The sequence below is a fragment of the Castor canadensis genome, chromosome 12 (assembly GCF_047511655.1).
Source record: "Castor canadensis chromosome 12, mCasCan1.hap1v2, whole genome shotgun sequence".
Taxonomy (NCBI): Eukaryota; Metazoa; Chordata; class Mammalia; order Rodentia; family Castoridae; genus Castor; species Castor canadensis.
The window spans coordinates 53,557,213-53,567,154 of NC_133397.1; the positions used below are offsets into that span (position 1 = coordinate 53,557,213).

The 9,942-nt window shown below is 40.5% G+C and overlaps 1 long non-coding RNA gene across 2 annotated transcripts; it reads left to right on the top strand.

Moving 5' to 3' along the window:
- Window positions 1–2,139: 2,139 nt before the first annotated feature.
- Window positions 2,140–6,910, top strand: LOC141414815 (uncharacterized). Of its 2 annotated transcripts, XR_012439698.1 has the most exons (4): window positions 2,140–2,364; window positions 2,611–2,702; window positions 4,288–4,362; window positions 6,101–6,910. It is a non-coding gene; the product is annotated as an uncharacterized lncRNA (long non-coding RNA). The 2 variants fall into 2 exon arrangements; XR_012439699.1 differs by lacking the exon at window positions 2,611–2,702.
- The last annotated feature ends 3,032 nt before the right edge of the window (window positions 6,911–9,942 follow it).

Below are 9,942 nucleotides of genomic sequence, written 5' to 3' on the forward strand. Positions count from 1 at the left end.
AGATCTGGAGGATCAAGGTTCAAAGCCCACCAGGGGAAACAGTTCATGAGACCCTGTCTCGAAATGACCCATCACAAAAAAGGACTGGTAGAGTGGCTCAAGGTGTAGGCCCTGAGTTCAAGCCCCATACCACAAAAAAAAAAAAAAAAAAGTAAAAATTCTGTAAGTTCACACAGGGAAGCATGACATTAAAGCTAGAAACAAAAGGCTGATTAGATATGTCTACAAAAAAAAAAAATCTTTCTTCAGTAAATAAACCCTACAGGCTATATTAAAAGAAGAATTTTTAAAAACAGGAAATTTATTCATAATTATTTCAGAAAAAGTCTACACTTAATACACATGAAGCACCTCTAATTTTTTTTGTTTAAATTTTTTTGTTTCTTTTAATTATCATATTGTTGTATTGGGAGTACACTGTGACATTTATAAAAGTTCTTACAATATATCATAGTTTAATTCACCCCCTCCATCATTCTCCTTTATCCCTCCTTCCAGCATTCCTGGAACAGTTTCAGCAGGTCTCATTTTTCCATTTTCATACATACGTACCACTATTTCACCATATTCACCCTCCTACACCCTTTCTTTTTATCCTCTAATTTAAAAAATGTGAATGTTTCAAATTTAAAATAAGCAAATGTCATAAACGGACAATTCACAAGAGCCACTAAATATATGAAGGATGTTCAGTTTTACAGTTAGTTAATGAAATGCAAATTCAAACAAGAGTTGGTTTTTTTTCCTTCAGTAATTGGGTTTGAACTCCGCCTCCCTAGGAAGTGCTCTACCGTTTGAGTCACACCCACAGCCCTTCGCCCCTTTGCCCTGGGAGAGACATCCTCTGACCTCTGCCTCCTGAGAAGCTGGAATTATAGCTGCGACAACCACATCCTGCTCAAAAAAGAGGCTTTTGAAGAGATGGAGAGAAAGCTGGTGATACCCGTAGTTAGTAAGGGAATAAATGTTCTGGCATTTTCACACAGCATTCTCATACTCTTGGTGGAAAAACACATTTTATTTAAGGTTTACTTTAAATAAATTCAATTGTAGGGAGAGACTGTAACATCATTCCGAATCCTACAAACGCGCATTCCCCTTCATCTAGTGATTTTGTGCTTATTGCAAGGAAATAATCAGGGCCATATACAGAATTATATATTAGAATATGTATTTGGCACTGCTTGTAAAAAATAAAAACTAGAGATACATTGAAATTCTGCTAATTAGGGATTCACTGCACACATTATAACCATACATTCATTGAAACGAATGTATCATCTATTTTAATTTACATGGAAAAATACCAAATATTGTTGGGAGGCAACACGTCCCAGCTACACACCTTTACATGTGCACTTGGAAACTCTGCTTTCCATAGCAGTATGATAATAATCCGACCCCTGCGTGGACACTATGGGTTGAGCTTGTTTCTGGAGTTTTTCTTTTGGATATTTTATCTTTCTTGAGACAGGGTCTCGCCACGTGCCCAAGCTGACCTCCAACTCCTGATCCTCCGGCCTCAGCCTCCACGCGTGAGGCGTACGCCACGCCCAGCTTGTGGATTTTTAGACTACTTATTTTTGTACACGTTTATGTACCACTGGACCACTCCTAGGACAAGAAATATGGATTCTTAAAAAACAGTATTCTTACAGCCAGAAGATACCAAAGACTATTAATCTGGGGAAGGAAAAGTGCCTCTGGATGAAGACTCGGTCGAGTCTTAGTGAAGAAAAACACTAAGGTTGTCCGACTTCGCCCCGCTTTCCTCGGGCGCAGGCGACTGGAAATACGTCACGCCGCCGTCGGGAATTCCGGGTCACGCACCTCACAGGGAGGCAACGGGTTCGTTTTTAAAAGAGAAGCGAATTTCGTAACACCTCCTATTAATCTGAGCGCAGTCTCCGTTCGTTTATACCCTGAGATTTGGGATGGGGTCGGAAAAAACCACATACCCCAGCTCACGTGGGCGGGGCTCGGAGGCCGTTTCCACGGGTAATGACTCCGCGCGTCGGCCATTGAGTCGCAAGGCCGCCCCTCGGAGAGGAGGGGCGTGGAGGAGAAGCACGCTCTGATTGGTCCTTGGCTCCCTCTCCTTGCGACGGCTGGTGGGGCTCTGCGCATGCGCAGAGACGATTCCGCGGGTGCATGTCTCAGCTGTGCTCTTGCGGGACCGTGGGGCCTTGAAGTGGGCGGAGTGATCTATTTCTTGGGGACGAGCGAGCGCGCGTCTTGTTAGCATGCTGCCGAAAGCAGGCTGCAGGAGTTAAGGAGGTTTTCCTCCGAGGCCAGGCCCTGGGCGGTCTGGGAAGTGAAAATGGAAGTTGTGGCGAATCCCAGGCAGAAAGTTCGGGTTAACAGGTGGTGAAAGGCGGGAGGGCGGGAGGAGACCCCTGGGTAAAGACCTCGCTTACCAGACCGGGATAGGGTCTTGTGTTTCCTGGGGCTGGCCTTGAACCTGCTGTCCTCCCGATCTCGCTTCCCTTATTTATTTTAGTTTTTGAGAAAACTACAATATAGCCCAAAGCTGGCCTGTAACTCGACTTCCCTTTGGGACAGTTTCCGTACTTCTCCCACTGCCAACTCAATTTTCTTTCCATCCCTCAGTTTTGAATGCCAAATTCAAAAAGAATCCTGTTGTCTTAGTCATCATTTGTCATCTTCAGTTTGGTCGATGACAAACTGGAGGAGGAATGAAGGTAATGTGGAATAGAACGTGACATGAGCTCTGGAGGAGTAGCCCAGCCACTTTCCTTGGCTGGAATTGTGGCCAGGCAGTTTCATACAGCTGTAGGAATAGCAGGCTCTCCACAGTTTTCCTGATTAGTACTCGAAAAAGGACAAATACAGCTTGGGGGTTGAGGACTAACCATCTCTGTGCCAGTTATATTAGTGATTTAATTAGTCATTTAATCTACTAAGTCAGAATCTTTAAAGGCAAATATCCAGGAATCTTTAAGTAAACTCAAAAAGTGATAGAATTATTTTCCCTGTGTGCTTGGAGGAGAATTAAAGGGCTTTTTTCGTGTGTGTGTGCACATTCTCTTTCCTCAAGTAACAAGAGTGTTAAACATTCTTAAACACTTTCATTTTTTAAAAAAATGTTTTTTTTTTGCAGTACTGGAGTTTGAACTCAGAGCCTACACCTCAAGGCACTCCACCAGCCCTTTTTTTGTGATGGTTCTTTTCCAGATAGGGTCTCACAAACTGTTTGCCCAGACTGGGTTTGAACCATGATCCTCCTGATCTACACCTCCTGAGTAGCTAGGATTATAAGCATGAGCCACCAATGCTTGGCTCATATAAAAAAATTTTAAGTACTGTAATAGAGAGTGGAATTGATCATTGTTATATAATAGAATTATTATAATTTATATTTTTCCCCTTTTTTCTGGTATTGAACTCAGGAATTCATGTTTACAAGGAAAGTGGTCTACCACTTGAGCCTTACTCCCCCAGTCCTTTTAATCTGTTTTTCAGATAAGGTCTCCTGCTAACTTTGCTTGGACTAGCTTCAAACATGATCCTTCTGTCTCTGTCTTTTAGCTAGGTGGGATTATAGATATGCACCACCTTGCCTGACCTATTGGATTTTGTTTTGGTTTTTGGCAGTACTGGAATTGTTCTCAGAGCCTTATGTTTGCTAGCAAGCCTGTTATCACTTGAGCCACACTCCCAGTCTTTTTTAAAATACATGCATTTATATGAAGTATTTATTATAAAGTCAATCATTAAAAGCTAGCTAAGCCAGGCATGGTGGCTTAAGACTGTAACCCTAGCTACTTAGGGGCAGAGACCAAGAGGATCATGGCTTGAGGCTAGTTCAAACTATGGTTTGCATTTGTAGTTAGTAAGACCCCATCTCAACCATTAGCTGGGTGTGGTATGTACCTGTCATCCCAGCTACTTGGGGAAACACAAATAAGAGTATCACGGTCCAGACTTAAAGGGAGACCCTATCTCAAAAATAACCAATACAGGTTAAAGGGCTAGTGGAGTGGCTTAATTGGCAGAGCGCCTGCCTAGCAAGAACAAAGCTCTGAGCAACAATCAGTATGGCCAAAAATAAATAAATAAAAACTAGCTAAATGTAAACATTTACAATGCTAGTTAGATGTAACATTTGTTTGATGCTCAAGTTTCTAGCTTTCTGTCTAGGAACTAATATGCCCACATTTCTTTTAGAAGGTGTCTGGCTTGTGTAGGACAACAGTAATATCCTTCAAAGCTCTAGGCTAGTAAACTTTCTCAGCTCTTTTATAGTTTTCTTTTTGTTTGAAACAGGGTCTTGCTATATAGCCAGGCTGGCTTTGAACTCAAGAGCCTCCTGCATCAGCTTCCCAAGTGCTGGAATTATAGGTATGTACCTCCATGTCTGGTGTTTCTCTGCTCTTTTTTTTGGGGGGCGGGGTACTGGAGTTTGAACTCAGTGCCTCACACTTGCTAGGCAGACACTCTACCACTTGAGCTATGTCCTTGGCCCTGTGTTGGGTATTTTTGAGATAGGTTCTCATGAACTACTTACCTGAGCTGGCTTAGTACCGTGATTGGCCTTATATTTGCATCCCATGTAGCTACAATTACAGGCATGAGCCACTGGTGCCCAGCTCTTCTCCCCGCCCCCTCACATTTTTATTAGCACTTTTTGTGTGTGTGGTATTGGGGTTTGAAATCAGGGCCTCAGGCTTGCTAAGCAGGTACTGTACCATTTGAGCCACTCTGTCAGCACTTTTTGTGTCAGGTATTTTCGAGCTGGGGTCTGGCTTCTTTTGCCTGGGCTGGCTTCGAACCTTGATCCTCCTGAGTAGCTAAGATTACAGGTGTGAGCCACCAGTGCCTGGCTTTGCTCATATTAATTGTACAGTATTTGGGGTTTCATGTGATATTTCCATACATGCCTATAATACACTTTGATTATATTCGACTCTCTATTATTCTTTCTTACCGCCACCCCTCCTCCCTAAAAAATCTTTCTCTGTGCTCTTCTTGACTCAAATTCTTGAGGGCAGGATGTGTAAAACATCAGTCAGCATAAGCTAATGGTCCTGCAGTAAGAAATGCTTCCCAAATTCCTGGAGCTTTCAACCACAGAGATTTATGTCTCACACACACTACACGGGAACAATTGGTCATCATGGCAGAGAGGAAAAAAACCACAGTGAACTACTGGCTGTAAGAAATTCTGCCATGAGTTGACATGTCCTATTCCTCCCATTTCACTAGTTCAAGAAAATCATGCCACTGTCTGATTTCAGCAGGATAGGGATGTAGAATCCTCATGTAGGAGAGACAGCACAGAGGGCACCAAGTATGAGTCAATAGTGTACAGTGTGCCACATAAAGACAGTCTTGGGGGGGATTATCTTAAATCTCATTAAGCAATTTCATTACCAATAAATACTGTGACAAGTTATTTGCTATCTCCAGCTTCAGCATACTGACCAAAGAAAATAAAATAGTATTGAGTACTACTGTGGTCATTGTTATGTAAACACAATAATAATGTGTTTTATTGTGGCTTTGTGCCACCTATTCTTGAGATATCTTTTCCTATCAAATGGCTATATTGGAACATATTCTCCTTTTGGAATATGAGCCACTGATTTGCCTGGAATAATCAACAAACATATTTATTATCTGAATAAAACAAAATCTATGAGCACACTTTTTCTTTTTGGTGATACAGGAGTTTGAACTCAGGGCCCCATGCTTGCTAAGACAGGAGCTCTACCACTTGAACCTCATCCCAGCCCTTTTTTGCTTTTTATCCCTGCCATGCCTGGTCCTAAACAGACATTTCTATCTCTCTTGTTACAGTAAGTTTCAGGTCTAAGCAGATCAGTGTTTAGTATTCCCCTGGCTAAAGGGCAATAAGCCACAGTTTGAGTCAATGAAATATGAGAGGTTAGCTGAGAAACTTTGAAAAAGAAAGTCCTCAGTCCTTTTGAAAGAGCTACAATAGATGACCATCCTTCTGTTTGCCTGGGGACTGAAGGGTTTCCCTGGATTTAGCAATTTCAATGCTAAACTAGCCCCAGGCAAACTGAAACATTTGGCTTCCATAATCACCAGAAACCAATATTTTCTTTCCTTCTAGGTGGCAAGATGTGAAGCTTGTAACTTCTGAAGATATTTTGCCATAAAAAAAGAAAGCTAGTCTTCTAATTAAGTTGACAATGAAGTAATGAAGTTTTTCTAACAAAAAAAAGGGAAAGAAATTGGATCCATCATGACATCAACAACTCCCCAAAAATCAAACTAACTCTGAAACTCCCTCTTTTCAGCTAAATAAGCCAAGCTGTTTATCTATCTATCTGTCTGTCTGTATATCTATCTATCTGTGCAGTGCTGGGGATCAAACTCAGGATCTCATGCTAGGCAAGCATGCTACCACTAAGCTGCATCCTCAGCCCCTCTTTTTTGGGTTAATTTGAACTTAGATTCTGATACAACATTAGGAGTTCTTAAGGATCCAGAGAATACTATTGACCTTCAGTAAATGAATATTGAATACTAGTTGACTTTCAATAATCATTCTACCCCTTTCAATGGTAACAGAATCCCCATTTTTAACTGTCTAATATATAACTATATTTTCCAACCTTGTGGCAAGATGTGGCCTTGTTACTATGTTCTGTCCAAAAATATGTAAGCAGAGAAGCTTAGGGACAGGAAGTGTCCCTAAGAGAGGACATGTGCCTTCTTCTCCTTTACCTTCTTCCTGTGATGGCTGAACTCTTCTGTCATTTTGGATCCTGAGATAATCATGAGAGAATCAAGGTCATGTATGGCAGAGCAACAAAAAAGGAGAAATCTACATTCCTGACATGATAAAGCATCATAACAACCTAGGACCTTTCACTTCCTGCTTACATATTGGAGACATAAAATATGTAAGCTGCTGTTACTTTGGGAGTTTTCTTCTATTGTCATTCATAGCTGAACCAAATCCTAACACTAAACCTTATATATGTTTGGCTAAATGCTTTCTTATAAGTCAAACTCTACAATATAATTTACTAATTGTTAGATGAATCCATTCCAAACTTCTGAATTATGTGAATTTTTATGTGACATTTTTGATGAGGCAAATGAATATTAATAGCAAATGTGTTATGTTGCTACTAGAGAAGCACAAAAATTGGAGTAAGCATGAATGTATTTTACTTCTAATACATTGAATGTTGGTGCCTGAAATCCTCCAATTATTATGAGAATAAATTATAGATCCAGTAGTTCAAATTACAATGTTAAGATTTGGACCCAAAGTATCTTTTAAAAATTATTTATCTTTAGTCAGATTTAAAATACTACAAAATTAAAATATTATAATTCAAATTATCTTTTTATGACACTACTTTAGGAAGTTTCTAGTTCTAGATAAGATGGAGTACGGATATCCCACCCTGCCTTTCGCACTGAACATAGCTACAAACCTGGAAGGAAGGCGTGAATCAGTTATTGAAGGAGTCTGAAAAGTGAGCAGAAGCAGGAAGGCTGGAAAAGACTGGGTTTTCTCTTTTTTTTTTTTTTTTTTTCCTCCCTCTGATATCCCAGACTAGACTGAATGCAACCCAAAAGCCTGAAGTGCAGATCATTGTGGGCAGAGAGAGCTCTAGGAGACACCTTCCTGTGGCTGTAGGAATCAGAAAGGAGTTTCCTCATGTGGAAAGTAAGGGAAATGCATGTGCCTGGCTTTCTTTTCTCCATTCTCAAGTACTCAAACTCAAAGCAGTCATAACAACACAGTGAAAGTGGCAACAATAGTAAAAGGGACCAGCCAGTGCCTAAAACTTCCAGAAAGGGAACTTTCCTTTCAGATTAGAGTAGCTGTGCTCCCCAAACTCTGAAGGTAGGGGAAATGGAAAACCCCTGTTGTTTTTTTTTTCCTTCTCTAGCCTCCCATTGCTTGGCCTGACACAGGCACAATCACAGGAAATGAACAGCAAAGCCCTAGCTTTCTGATTAGCAAACTAGAAAAGCATGCCCCAGATGGTTGGGGGGAAAATTAAGGAAAATAAGCAGAAAAGGAGTTCTGGAAATCAAAAGTTCTTTATGATTTCTGGTTTAATTCTTAAGCAGTGCATATATGCATCTCACCGTCAACACTCTACCATTAACCTTGAGAACTGAACTGTAGTTCTTACCACAGACCTTGTCTGGCCAGTGGGTGGTGAACATGCAGGACAGATCCAAATTATACTGCATAGCCATTGAAAACAGAATAGATATTGAAATCATAGCCTAGATAAGTCTAGTTGAAACAGTCTGATTCCAACCACATTGATTGTCTGCTCAAGCAATATCAGCATTTCCTGTAGGGTTATCAAAACCCATAGTCATGGAGCATAGTAGTCAGAATGTCCAGGATTCAATCTGAAATTACTCATCTCTCAAAAAAGCAGGAAAGTCCATGTCAGGAAAATAAAACAGACACTAAGATGACACAGATGCCAGAATGATCCGATAAGGACTATACGGCAGCTATTATAAAAATAGTCTGAGAATTCCCTTGAAATAAATGAAAATATTATTGATGAAGGTCTCAGTAAAGAAATAGAAGAACTAAATGAAAATTTGAAAATTGAAAAACAAAAAAGCTAAATTAGAGATGGCAGAGGAGAGTCAATGACCTTGATGATTTAGAAATTAAAGAACTGAACAACAGAGAAGAAAAGAATTTTTTAAAAAAGGAGCAGAGCCTTGGGAATCTTTGGGATAATACTAAAAGGTCTAATATACATGTTTTTAGAATTCCAGAATGAAGGAAAGCTGTGATAGAGAATATAATATTTGCAAAAATAATGGTTGAATACTTCTTAAATTTAATGGAAGATATAAACATACAAACCCAAGAATCTTAGCAAACCCCACAGGATGAACCCAAAGAAATCCATGTCCAGACATGTCATAAACTGCTAAAAACTGAACACAAAGAAAAACAGCCAAGCCAAATGTGGTGACACATGCCTAGTACTCAGGAGGCTGAGGCAGGAAGATCACGAGTTTGAGGCCATCCGGGCTACATAGCAAGTTTAAGGCCAGCCTGGGCTACAGAGCAAGATTGTCTCAAAAAAAAAAAAATTTTTTTTCCCCCAATAGTTTAGAGGAAAAAAATACATTCTAAGGGAAATAACAATTCAAACGATGGTGTATTTTGCATAACAAAGGCCATAAAGGCCAAAGGAAGTCAAATATTTTTAAGTGCTGGGGGTGGGTGGAAGCTCACTTCAGACTTCTACATGTAGCAAAAACTCCTTCAGGATTGAGGTGAAATAGGACATTCTCAAATGAATGAAAACTAAGAGATTTTGTTGCTAGCAGAGCTGCTCTGAAAGAATTGCTAAAGGACACCAGGCATAGTGACTTACATCTGTAATCCCAGATTGGGATCCACTTAAGAAGTAGAGAGCAACAGGATCATGGTTCAAGACCAGCCTGGGCAACATGTTAGTGAGACCCCATCTCAACCATAAAACTGGGTATAGCTGGGCACCAGTGGCTCACACCTGTAATCCCAGCCACCCAGGAGGCAGAGATAAGGAGAATTTTGGTTCAAAGCCAGACCAGGCAAATAGTTCTGGAGACCCTATCTCGAAAAGCCCTTCACAAAAATAGGGCTGGTGGAGGAGCTCAAAGTGAAGGCCCTGAGTTCAAGCCCCAGTACTGCTAAATAAATAAATAAAACTGGGTATGATCATTTACACCTATCATCCCAACTACTGAGGGAGGTATAGATAAGAGCACCAAGGTCCAGGCTAGACCTGGCAAAAAATGTGAGACCATATTTTTTGAAAAATAACTAAAGCAAAAAGGCCTGAGGGCATAGTTCAAGTGGTAGAGTACCTGCCTAGCAAGCACAAGGCCCTGAGTTCAAACCATAGTACCGAAAAAAAAATTGCTAAAGGAAGCTTTCAGAATATGATACTAAAAGGAGCA